Source organism: Megalobrama amblycephala, linkage group LG21 (assembly GCF_018812025.1).
Source record: "Megalobrama amblycephala isolate DHTTF-2021 linkage group LG21, ASM1881202v1, whole genome shotgun sequence".
Lineage (NCBI taxonomy): Eukaryota > Metazoa > Chordata > Actinopteri > Cypriniformes > Xenocyprididae > Megalobrama > Megalobrama amblycephala.
Window position 1 is genome coordinate 17,089,514 of NC_063064.1, and position 13,635 is coordinate 17,103,148.

At 36.5% G+C, this 13,635-nt stretch overlaps 1 protein-coding gene across 6 annotated transcripts in view; it reads left to right on the top strand.

The window, feature by feature from the left end:
- The window catches only part of csf1a (colony stimulating factor 1a (macrophage)), an 87,622-nt gene that overhangs the window by 9,755 nt on the left and 64,232 nt on the right, over positions 1–13,635 (top strand). For 5 of the 6 annotated variants that reach the window (XM_048173045.1, XM_048173047.1, XM_048173043.1 and 2 more), the window contains exon 1: positions 6,920–7,080. The exons of the other annotated variant lie outside the window; for it this stretch is intronic. The gene's annotated coding sequence lies outside the window, so the exon portion shown is untranslated. Of the gene's footprint in view, positions 1–6,919; positions 7,081–13,635 lie in introns of those variants that run through there. 6 annotated transcript variants of the gene reach the window in all.

A 13,635-nucleotide genomic window follows, 5' to 3' on the forward strand; every position in this document is an offset into this window, starting at 1 on the left:
TGCCTGTTAACTTCATTTTCATACTTCCCTACATCTCTCTCAGAATAAATGCAGGGCTCTGGATCCACACAGTCATTTTTGACATTATATTGGGTTTTGAATGCAAAGGTCAAAACCATAGTATAGGTAGACTTTCTTCTTTGGCAGTGAGACAGTGTCTGAATGGTCCTTTAATGGGTCCTGTGTGTGTGTATATATATATATATATATATATATATATATATATATAAAGATCTTGACCAAAAAATGATGCAGCTCTTGATGGAAATAACATCACAACATTTATTTCCATCGAGAGGTGCATCATTTTTTGGTCAAGATCTTGTATTGACAATGCAAGAGGTGAGCACTCTGTAAAGTCTACTCCAGCACATCCCAAAGACTTTCAATGAAATTAAGGTCTTGACTCAGAGGTGCCAATTCATGTGTGAAAATGATTCTTCATTCTCTCTGAACCATTCTTTTACAATTTTAAACCTGGTGAATCTTGACATTGTCGTCCTGGAATATGGCCATGATGTGTCTTCCTACATGGTTGTTTAAAAAATGAAAAGCTACACGCTCCATCTTTAAGAACCATTGCCAAACATATAACATGCTATAAATAATAATCATTGTAATAATGATCCATTATAGATTCTTAAGTATTTGCTTATTAAAATCCAAACAGCTACTTTTTTTTTGGCCGGGCAGTGGGCCTCTCCTCTCTTCCTCCAGACCCTGATTTCCAAAGGAAATGCAAAATTTACTTTCATCAGAGAACATAACTTTGGACCACTCAGCAGCAGTCCAGTCCTTTTTGTCTTTAGACGCTTCTGACGCTGTCTGTTGTTCAAGAGTGGCTTGACACAAGGAATGCGACAGCTGAAACCCATGTCTTGTATACGTCTGTGCGTAGTGGTTCTTGAAGCACTGACTCCAGCTGCAGTCCACTCTTTGTGAATCTCGCCACATTTTTGAATGGGTTTTGTTCCACAATCCTTTCCAGGGTGCAGTTATCCCTATTGCTTGTACACTTTTTTCTATCACATCTTTTCCCTCCCTTCGCCTCTCTATTAATGTGCTTGGACACAGAGCTCTGTGAACAGCCAGCCTCTTTTGCAATGACCTTTTGTGTCTTGCCCTCCTTGTGCAAGGTGTCAATGGTCATCTTTTGGACAACTGTCAAGTCAGCAGTCTTCCCCATGATTGTGTAGCCTACAGAACTAGACTGAGAAACCATTTAAAGGCCTTTGCAGGTGTTTTGAGTTAATTAGCTGATTAGAGTGTGGCACCAGGTGTCTTCAATATTGAACCTTTTCACAATATTCTAATTTTCTGAGATACTGAATTTGGGATTTTCCTTAGTTGTCAGTTATAATCATCAAAATTAAAAGAAATAAACATTTGAAATATATCAGTCTGTGTGTAATGAATGAATATAATATACAAGTTTCACTTTTTGAATGGAATTAGTGAAATAAATCAACTTTTTGATGATATTCTAATTATATGACCAGCACCTGTTTATTCCCAATGTTTTACCAAAATCAAAATTGATCAGATTTAGAACACATTATTAAGTGCTGTTTTTTGTTGCACCTTATACCAAATAAAAATGTCTATATTATTAAATAATAAATATCATAATATTAAATACTACATAATAAATGTTCCCAATATTTTACCAAAATCGACCATTTAAAACACATTATTAAACATTGTTCGTTGTTGCACCTTATTTCCAATAAAAATGCAATGTAATAAATATTATGATATTAAATGTTATATAATAAATAAATGTAATAACTTGCTCTGCCTCTGAATCATCTTTCTTTTTCAGATGACATCAGCAATCCCAACTACTATTTCATCCCCTCCCTTCCAATCTGGAAATGCCTACTTTTCACAACCTATCAAATCCCAATGTATAAAATGAAGTTCCGTCCTACAATTTTTCCTGTTTTACTTGGTAATCCATTAGATTACAGAAGTAAAATGTTAAAAGTGCATTTCATGGTGTATTTAATGTGTATTTGCTGTCTTACAGATGTTTACTTGCCCATATCTGTGAAGACTGTAGTGTGTATCATTTGTCATTTTATGATTCTCAAGTGTAAGTGCTACTGTACAACCTCATAACTTTTTTTATGACTCCACAGCGACCCAAAAGTTTATGCAGTGTTACATCACCAAAGCGTAATGCATTAGAGCAGGACCCATGTTAACTTTTAAAAAGCATGCAGTGTTTCTTCATAAAACATTTCTGAATTTTGCTCAGATTCTTGGAGTATTTTTGACAAGTTGCTTCAGCTGTAAAGCTCCATGATTCAAATACTGCTCTCAGAAGTGCAATGTCAAAATAACAAAGCTGTGTTGCTCTCCAAATTAAAGCAGGGAGAGGTGATAAGGACAGAGTAGCAGCACTAACAGATGGGGCGATCAACCTTCCATTTATATCTAAATTGAATCTATTCACCACCATCTAAAGAGCACCACATTGTGTCTTTTGAGAAAGCACAAACATTGTAAGACACCGCCTTCTGCACCTAACGCAGTAAATGTCTCCAGAGATATATGATTTGGATTCAGCACATATACATGGTCCTCTCATGACCATAATGAGATATTGTTTTCATTTTCTCATGATAAGTTATTCTCCCTCTCTCTCTCTCAGTCGCTTTCAGGGATTTTGTTTGCTGTGGTGTTTGCTTCTGCTTGATGAGAGCTTCTGTGTTTGCTGGCTTTGTACCCTCCTACTATGAATAAAACACCAGAGGCTCACAAACTAAACAAATACTAGGAATGAGTGCTAAGTATATGTCTAGTACTCACAATATGTTAGTATGCACACAAGCACATGACATGTACATACACAGATACAAGGAAAACACTTTATCTTAACAGTTTGACACATACTTTGAAAAAGGACAGTCTTTATCTTCTGTTAGCTGTGGTTGTTATTAGCTCTCTTCCAAAACCTAGTGAGCTGCCTGGCTGTGCTCTGCCTACATAGACAGCTGGCTTCTATGGCAGCATGGAAACCCATAAGCCATTGATTTGGAACAACAAATGTATGAACTGTCTCCCTTCTAATTAAAGAAATGAATTTGAATTAAATTGCCCACTACCCTCAGGAATTGACAGAAAGAGGAATTTACTGTCTACAGTACCTATATCTAAATCAAACCCATAGAAGCTTTTGAACAGTTTTGAAGTAGCTGTGTGCAAGTTATGCTCATTCACAAGCTGCCTCAACCTGCTTCCCTTAGTGTTTTTACACATAGAAAAGGTGGAAAATGTATTACACCGTCCATTTTTTCATTCAGCATGAATGACCTACAGTGGCAACATTTTTCCACAATCACAACTGAAAATCAAAATACTGCCCTAAACTCACTAGCAGAAAGGCAGCGCGATATAAACAAACCAGACTAGAACACGGTGTGACGGGAGCTTCGCATGCTATCTACCACTTCGATGGCAGGCAAATCTTTAAATTCAGTAGAAAAATCGCTCTTCTTCATGAAATAAGGATCACGTCCAACATATGTTGTGATTTTCTGTTTATACCTTTCTAAATGAGCACAGTATGTACTTTCCCCCATCTCAGACATTCTAATTTTCACTTCCTGCCCTCCATCGGAACTTCAGAATCACGTGATTGCAAACAAGCTATTCATCTGTCTGTCTATTGTTCTATATATCTGTCTGTCTATCTATAAAGCCTATAAAGCTTCAAACTTCAAATCTTTTCAACTTGTAAACAAGGTAAGTCAACATTTAAAGTCAAACTTTACTTAGTTAAATCTTAGTTAAATGAATTTTAGTTCATTTTAATTCTCTAATTTAAAATGTAATTTTGTATCCTGTTTGCTACGTCAATTCAATTTCAGAAATTTAAATGCAATTTAAAAGACCATTTTTAATTCAGCTATGAATGCGCAGGAGATATGAGAGGAACAATGTGATACTCCAAAATACATAACTATAGCACACACATTTTGGGTAACATTTTTGCATTTTAATTCTTTCAAAATCTTTTTAATACTGATTGAATTATAAATATATTTACAGTATGATATCTGTCCCTCTATGCCATTTTGAATTAATTTGTTGTGATGCATTACGGGAATACTTTCACTATGAATATGTGATGCTGGCATAGAATTGGCAAAAACAAGTTTTTTTATATGCATAATTAAGGTACCCTTTGTGCAGAAATAGTGCCTATGATGTGTTAAAATGCTGCCTAGAGACAGCTCATTAGGGTTTAGAACAGAGCGACCATCTCTAGCTGTTTGTGATCAAAGTCTGTTAAGGAACAGAGCAGTTACCCTATACATTACAGTAGTGAAAGCTGCGGCCTTTAAAACTGTCTGAATTTCTATTTTAGTACACGATGGGGAACTATGGATAAATATAGCACCCAAGTGAAAAACAAAAATTATTTGCTAAATATAAAAAGTGCAGAGAAATCTATTAGCTGAGCCATTGCTTGCATAGTGAACTAGTGAGTAGAAGACATGGGCTGGTTTCTGCTCATTTTTGATGGAAGCCTGGGCTTGAGATGAAGGATTGGGAATTAGAAAAGCCTCTCCATAATCTCCTCCAACACCACAGCAGATATAAATCCTTCCATGGGCTCTTAGGACGAGATGCTTCCGCTAGTAAGGGGCAAAGTCTGATGGACAATCTAGCCTACTCTTGTTGATGACATCCCCAGATTAATGGCTCATGTGCAGCCATACTTCAGACTAGGGGACCACAACTCAATGTGTCATCTTGTCCGCCAGCAGCAGCTGGTATGTATATGACTGTGTTCAAAGCTCTCCCAACTGTTTTTTTTTCATAGCAAAAACCCTCATATGCAAGTCCACACTGCAGTATGATTTAATATGAGGTATATAACACCAGGAGAAAGCTATTCGTTAGCTTTCCCATTCATCTCAATGGCAGTTGCTCAATAAGAGCATAACCCATTAAGAGCCCTCAAAAATGGCACTGGTAAAACACTAAGTTTATATATATATATATATTGCACAGCCGAAAATAAAATAAGATAAACAAAAAAAAATCAATCAATCAATCAATCAATCAATCAATCAACAAACTACTTTTTCCCCACAAGAAAAAAAAAGGCTTTTGTCTCTTTGAACTGAGCTGGATGACGACATCACTGTTTTCAGAAGAGCTGCTTTATAGCTGAACTGAACTCTTTTCATAATTGATGAACTTTACAAACCCACCCGAATCAACACTGAATTCATTACAGCAGAAAAAGACACTATTTTGTTTTTAGAGCTGCTTTACAGCGGATTTGAATCATTATTTCCTGTTTATCTGTATTGTATAAAGCGCTATATAAATACTGGTGACAACTGGACGTAAGATGTATTAACAGCAGGGGCTAATTGGCCCGTGCTAACAAGACAAACGTTGACTCCTGGGTTTAACATCATGGCGTTCATTTAAAATACCATTTCCTGAGGTGTCAACAAAAGTTTGAAGTTTACGTCTCTGCAGAGTTCACACAGTCATCGGTCTGACACCTGATTCCACCCTCAGGACAAACCGATAGTACCAAAACAATGAAAAGTGCTCACTCTAGCATTCTGGGCATTTTCTCTAGGATTTCCCCCTAGCTTTTGTTTTTGTTTGGAGTTATTCATTGGGCACAAGCACAAATGTGCAGTGTGTGAAGTAAAAATTTTCCCACAATGTTCCTAAAATGAAGCCATCTGCATATTTTCTCAGCTTGCTTTTAAGCCGCTAGATATCCCCCCCCCTCAAAGAACCCCACCATGTTGTAGTTCAAATTGAGAGAGTGAATTAATATGGGATATGTTGGTGTAGTTTGTAATTATTATGATTAAAATTATATCACATTTCACACACTCAGACACAAGCTTGCACGCGAATCACATAAATAGAACATGTTAGTGAGAAGGGGCGGGGTGAGAGGAGGCTGGTTGTGACTAAGGCTGAGTTACTGTACATTCTAACACTGACTGCAGCAACACGAGAGAGGGAGGGAGACAGACAGAAGGAGAGGGGGGGTGAGATAAAGGAGAGTGAGAACAACAAGAAGCAGGGAGAGAGGATGCGAGATATGGGCTCACATGTGCAAGAGCTCAGAGATGAGAAAAATTCAGTCGATTTAAAGGGATAGATCACGTAAAAATGACAATTCTGTCATCATTTAGGCTACTCGCCCATTCCGAATGTTTTTAGAATTGCATAGGAGACTAAGGCCTAAAAATGACAAAAATGCATCATAAAAGTGGGTTGTACAACTTATGCGCTATACTCTACATTTTTTAAAGCCATAACGTTGTTACACGGAATATAACCGTATTATTATTCACTGAAGATCACCCAGTGATGGAAGTAGCAATGTTTGATACTGTTATTTTATTATTATTTCTAAAGTAGCCTATTATCGTATTTATCAATATTTTGAATTAGCTTTTATATTTATATTTCCAATTTTAATTTTAAGATTTAGTGGGCTACTTTTGTTGTGTGCTTTTGTCACTTTTATTAGTATTTTAAAAATATTTCTATTTAGCTTTTATTTCAGTTTTAGTTTTAGTAATTTTAGTGCTTCAGCTTTTTTCAGTTAGGGTTGCCAAGGCAACATTTCAAATTTTTGTTTGTTTTTCATCTAATATTTATATTTTATTTCCACTTTATTTCAATTAATGAAAATTATTTTTAATAGTTTTAGTTAAAGGGTTGGTATAATGCCACTTTTACAAGATGGAAATGTCCCCAGTGTGTATGTGAAGTTTTAGCTCAAAATCCCCTACAGATAATTTTTTATAGCATGTTAAATTTGTCACTTTTTGAGGATGAGCAAAAATGCTCCGTTTTTGTGTGTGTCCCTTTAAATGCAAATGAGCTGCTGCTGCTGCTCTCAAAAGGGGGCGGGGTTTCAGGAGCTCGTGTTAGCACTTAGCAGTGCCTCACATTACCTCAGACAGACTCATAGAAAATGTCAGAAACTGTTCTGCCTTTTATGTTCAAACCCGAGTCGGACAATGATGGAGAGACTCAAGAAGTGACAACATGTATAATGCAACAGGACGCTTATGAACGGTTAGTTGATGAATTTATGTAGCTGTGGAGTTAACTATCTTAAAGTCATTGATTAGCATATTCTGTCATGTTTATGACAGAGAATATATGCTGCATGAAGACAGCACAGGTATAGTTTAGTTTAATTACGGTTATAACTTATGTTGTCATCTTGCTTTTATGACATTAAGTTCTGTAATGCAGTAACATGGCCTCACCCCCTTTGTTGCATGTTCTCGGGGGCAGGGTTTATGTAAATTTTAGAGTTAGTGATGTCACTAACCTGGGAAGAAGCTCGTTGTAGTCCCTAACCAGCCGTTTGTTGTAGTCCTTAAACAGAGATCTTTAAAAGTAAATATCTCCGTTTGCATTGAATTTTCAGCGCTGTAACTTTGCAGATACTGTTTATGCTTTAAATCAGACTCACTCATTCGTATTTTCAAGTAAACTTCCATACTTAATGATTCAGTCAGCAGTAAATAGATCACTAGCATAGTAATATTATCAGTGAATAATAACTTACACTTTATTTTGTTTCTCACAACGACTCGCATGGCTTTGGAAAACTTGGAAAGTAGTTCATGACTGCATGAGTCATATGATCTACTTTTATGCTATCCGAAGCTTCGAAGCTCCGATTGGCCAAACAGTCATCGAAAATGTAGCGCCCCTTACCAAAATTGCGAACTTCAGCTTCTAAAGCAATTGTGAACAGTTAATTAATAATGTTGTCGGTATTACTGTATCAGTTCAACTTTAAGTCCTGAGATGACAACATAAAATACAGTTTTAAAAAAACATAATTAAGTGTATATTTCTAATTTATTTAGGTGTGTGTAACCGTGCTGTACTCTCCCTGGTTCAGGAAGCTGTCCTCCGTAAAATGTCCAGTACACAAGCTAACTTTTGGGTTATACTGTTTAGGAACAGCATTGCAAATATTCCTAATTTCATCCATTTTGCATGGCCAAACAAAGGGGTTTTGTTTTTGCATCCACACAGCTTCTCCACAAATCACTGAAGCCATTATCTTCTTTCTTTGTATGTGCATTATGCTAATATTTCATATTGTACATAATGTTTGTGGAAGTAAAATCTGGACTTTGATGGAGGTGTTACTTTTAGGCAGGTCTGGAGCAGTGCTCTATGGAAACTTGTTTCCGACACATTATAAAAATTAAAAAAGGTAATTGATACCTTTTAATCTTTCAATTCTGACTTTTTTTCCTCTCAGAATTCATGTTATAAAGTCAGAATTGTGAGCTTTAAACTCGCAATTGCAAGAAAATGTCAGAATTGTGAGCTGTCTTTTTTCCCCCCTCAGAATTGGACTTTATAACTTACAGTTGTGAGTTTATATCTCACAGTAGGGCTGGACGATATGGCCAAAATTTATATCACGATATAATTCTTAATTTCGGTCGATACGATATAATTCCGATATCGATATGAACTATATAATAGCCTCAGAAAAACTGCCAAGAACGGCCACAACGGATGTCTGTACCTACAAACGTCTGAAAAATGAATTTGCCAAATCTATGAAGTCTCTTCCTATAAAACTATATAATATTTTAGAAATAAAAACAGTACAAATAAATTTATGTTCAGCTTTTATTTTTATTTAGCCTTCATACAAACATAAAAATAAACATAAGACTCACTCGCTTTAGTAATATTAATATCTTTAACATTAAACTATAACGTAGGCTGATTTTATTATTCTTCAAGGGTCATGAAACCCCAAAACACTTTTTTTGAGATGTAAACAGATATGTATGGCTGCACATCATTGAAAACACTAAAAGGTACTCAATGTTATTCATAAGTGAAAAATAGTTATTTTTGCATTTTTCATAGCGATTTCTGTCTTCCTGTTTGAAAAGCTGAGTCGGAGCAACAACACAAAATCTGACATAATCGTGTACTTTCGGCCCAAGTATGGGCATGGTCGAACATGCTGACGTAGACCGTTTCGAGCGAATCTCGACATATATATTCATGACATAAAGCTCATTTAATCCAATCACTGCGCTGTAGTATGCATAACATTATAATTGCAGTATTATGCATGAGGAAGCGTCACTTCTCTCGGAAGTGGATTGTTTTGCTGTAATCTACCAGCACAAATGGAAAATATGTTTGCATGAGATCGCATTACAGCGGAGAATTCAAATAACACAAAAGTGCTGCTCATTCACCTCTGCCTGCTCTAGCTGCGTTCAAATACGCAAGCCGTAGGCTGTTTACCTCAGCACAGCACGTGTGTTGTTTGTATTTTGCTCACGATGCGGTCAGAACTGGAGTTTGAATACGAACACATGAAAAATACGATTGTTTTTATGATATACAGGCGGAGCGCGCATATGCTCGGTTTCAGCGCGGAGCTCCGCGATGAGTTTAATAACACTAGCCACGTGACACATAGCTCATACAGAATAAAGTATCTGTGTTGAAAGTTTTTATTTCACACATTCTCCTGCGCCAAACATTAACCAGCACGGTGTAGTTGCACACATATTTTCATCAAGTTGTGGAAGCTTGTTCCATCGCATTTGCATCAGGTGTACTCATTTTGTAAAAGTTGCCGCGTTCGCGTTTGATCTTAGCGTACAACTGTTGAGCACTGGCTGGTGGCTGCATGTCTCTGTGGTGTACGTCATCACGCAAATAGCCAATCGCGTTCTGCTCTTTCTAACGGCTGCGCCTCAAGTCATTGATGCTGTAATGTATATATCGAAATACCGGAAATGTGTTTAAAAATCATATCACCGTTATCGAAAAAAATTATATCGCGATATATATTGATATTGAATTATTGTCCAGCCCTATCTCACAGTTCTGAGAAAAGTCAGAATTGCGAGATATAAACTCACAATTGCGAGGAAAAAAAGTCAGAATTGCAAGATATAAACTTGCAATTGTGAGAAAAAACTTCAAATTGCAAGGAAAAAAAAATCTGTTAAAGTTACAATGATCTTTTTTTATTTTTTTTATTCCATGGTGGAAACAAGCCCCCATAAGTGTTCTCTGTTAGATGGAACAAATCCCTCTGTGGGAGACTGAGCTTTGTAACTTTGCATATCTTATACATGCACATACAGATACACACATTAAATAGTATCATATGACCCCTTTAATCCAGATTTCTCATTTTGTATTGCCTGAAAGAAAGACAGTCATTACAGAATTAAAATTTTTGGGTGAACTATTTCTTTACTTTCACCTCCATGCTGTTTTGTAGATGAATAATCTCTTTATTAATTCCCTTCTGTTCTGTCTGTATCATCCCCCCCCCCCTTCTACGCGCAAAGCTAATGAGGGCTGGTCACACTCCGGGCCCTATAAGCATGCATGCTCTAGCAGAGCTCTGTTCTCCATCCGTCCTCAGTGGCATTGAGGTGCACAGTAGGAACTAACACAATTATCCGCTATGACCTTTCAGCAACTCCCCCGGTATCGTATGCCTATCCTGAGAGACTCCGGCCAGCCCTGAGAGAATACGTACATATGTGCATATGTGTCTGTGCCACCAGAAGGACAGCAGAGCTGGCGAGGACACATCGGTCCCGCCCTATGATTATTTTGTGCTAGTGAGCACACCAGGCAATCCGGGAGTCGCTCCAATCAATGTGTGGCTTTTCGCATTTTGTAACAGGTGGAACATCCGTGGGGATGACAACCTAACATTATGATCTAATAAAACGCTTCACATACTCTCAGAAGTCTTTGGAAGTCTTGATATTATTACTTCCGAAAAAGTGCAATGCGTCTTTCAGAAAAAGAATTTAGTTACACTAACAACAAACGTTTGGAGAAAAAATAGTAGTGAATGCATTTTCACTACAATAAAAAAAAAAAAGATTCTTAAAACCCCAAGATCAATCTTTAACACTAATCTTTTTTTTTTTTTTTTTTTGTACACCGTTTTCCGTCCTGCAGGTGTCACTATGTTTTGCGAACTATTTTGGGCCCTATTTTTTTTTCTTTTTTTGTTGTTGTTGTTTTTTTAAATGAATGTTTTTTACTATGAACCAAATTAGAAGGTTCCTTCTGTATCAGTGTTTTTCTGCACCACTTTTCAAGAAATGCAAAATCTTCAGTGCCAATGTGAAATAATTAATTTTTCACAACATATAACATTAAGAATGTGGGTTTGCAGTTTATATTGAATGTGTTGGAATAAAAAAGATTGTGTATGGCAAGAAAATGTCTTTATACTGCACAGAAAAAAATAAACACAGTTTGTGACCAATATTCTTATTTTTGAAAGAATGACTCCTAACAGCCAATCATTTTTAACAAATTAAAAAATACATAGCACAACTCTGATTCATAAACAAATGACTCTGAAACCTATAGCGAGATTTGATTCACAAGCAAATGAACTCTCATAAGCCTGTTCAAAACATGCAACAGCACTAATGTATTATGATTTCTAAAATGAATGACTCTTATAAGCCAGTGCTTTTTACTGACTCAAAACAGCACAATTTGAAAACAAATTTCTCTTATAAGTTGGTTCTTTTAATACAGTACAGAGTTGAATGTATGTCACTTTGCATTAGCAGACAGAGAGAACTTCATATACAAGCAAAATGAAATACAGCTTACCCAAATGAATTAAAATCAGAATCAAATCATCTGTAGGCTTATTAAAACAACAATAGTGGTGTTATTTTTACTTAAATACTTTTAAAAAAATATGTAGTGCTTTTTTCTGCAATGTTATAGTACTTTGCATAATTCGTTTATGATTAAAATTGATAATTAACTATAATTACTCTAAATGGCAACACTGTTATAAAAGGAATTATTAATTATATGCATTAGAAATGTAATTTTAATGTATGCTACTGTCATAGACATTTGTCCTGAGTGCCTAAACACTGTAGAAAAAAAAAAAAAAAAGAAGAAGAATTTTCTACCAGGACATTATCTGTTAAGTTTACAGACTTAACCCTAAAACACAACAAAATGCAATGGGTAATTCAAAATACGGGTGAATCATCAATATGGAAATCTCCTTTATATAATAACACAGTACATTGTGCCTTATTTTTATGGACTTTTCTTAGTGCACTCCAACCACCATCATCCTAGATGCCTTTACTCCTGCAGCAGCACTAAACACTGTGTGCCATTAAATAGAAGAAAAAAAAATCAGGCAATGCAATTTCTATGTAAATGCACAACAGAGCCAGGCAAGTGACTAGAATAGAAAACACTGTGGACATTATTACACTGACAGAGAGCAGCCACAAATCAAGTTGGGATAAGAAAATCTACACGACTACAGCCAATTTGGCTTCTCTCTGACCCTCTGAGCAAAGCTGTCATTTAGAAAAGGATATTTGCCATTTACCCCTTACGAGAGTGACCTTTTTCTTTTTTGACATAAAGCCACACACACACCCACACTCACATTATAAAACACACATATACCTGTACAAAACAGAGTACCGCCTGCATCCCTATCCCACTGGCAATTTTGTTGGGCTGCTTTAGCAAACTGTGGACAGCCTATAAAAGTGTAATTGATGGTTGCTTGTGAATGGGCATCCCCCCTCCCCTTTTTTTTTAAGAGTAGCTGAGGAAAATGAAAGCGCACACAACGGCCTGGCTCTTTTTATGGCACCATGGAATTCTTTCTTGAATCTTTGTCTTTTCAAGGTAGAAAACATGGTCTCCATGGGAACCAAAGGGTCTGAACTTTCATGTTCTGTCCAGTAGACCTTTCTGCCCTAATGACCATATGCTGTCATGCTGGAATTCTCACAAAACACTATGATCAAACGCAAAAGAAGACAATGGGGAAAAATGGAATCGCTCTTCCATCAAGGTCTGGATGACTGCCATATAGATATTAAACAGCTCCCCATAAAAAAGGAAATAGCACATGGCAGAATTACATCCCCTTGATGTTGTAAAAAGTGAGTCTGATGTGTAGTTTAATGTCCGTTGGCTGTTGAATGGTCCAAGTGGACAGAGGGAAGGGTTATTCATTGTGCTGTGATGTCCTTCACAGAATGGAGTATATGTTTACCTTTGTGGAGTTTCTTCCTTAACTTTGTTTGGGAAGTTTTACCCTACCATCGCTTCCACACATGTCTGAAATTCCTCGAGTAATGGAAATGAGGGGTTTGCATGACAATCATTGAAAAATATAAATATGTAATAGGCTTGCTCAGATGCTCACTTGAGATTGCAGATTCCGTTCAGTCTGTCAGTTGTAGTTCAGTTACCTCAAGGCAGAACAAGGGTGCTTCCTGAAAAATGTCCTTCGATTTAAGTAGTCTATATCTAGTCTGAATTCTCTCTCTCTCTCTCTCTCTCTCTCTCTCTTATAATGACAATGGTAATGTATTTAGTCTTGGCAGAATAGATCTGCTATGCTGCTTCTGCTGCCGCCGATATTGCTGCTGCTGTTGGTTATTGCTGCTGCTCCTGCCTTACCATTTATATATAATGCTTTACTTTTATTTAGCGAGAACACATTAAATTGATCAAAAGTGACAGTAAAGACTTTTACTTTGGTTTACGCAAAACATTAAAGGGTTAGTTCACCCAAAAATG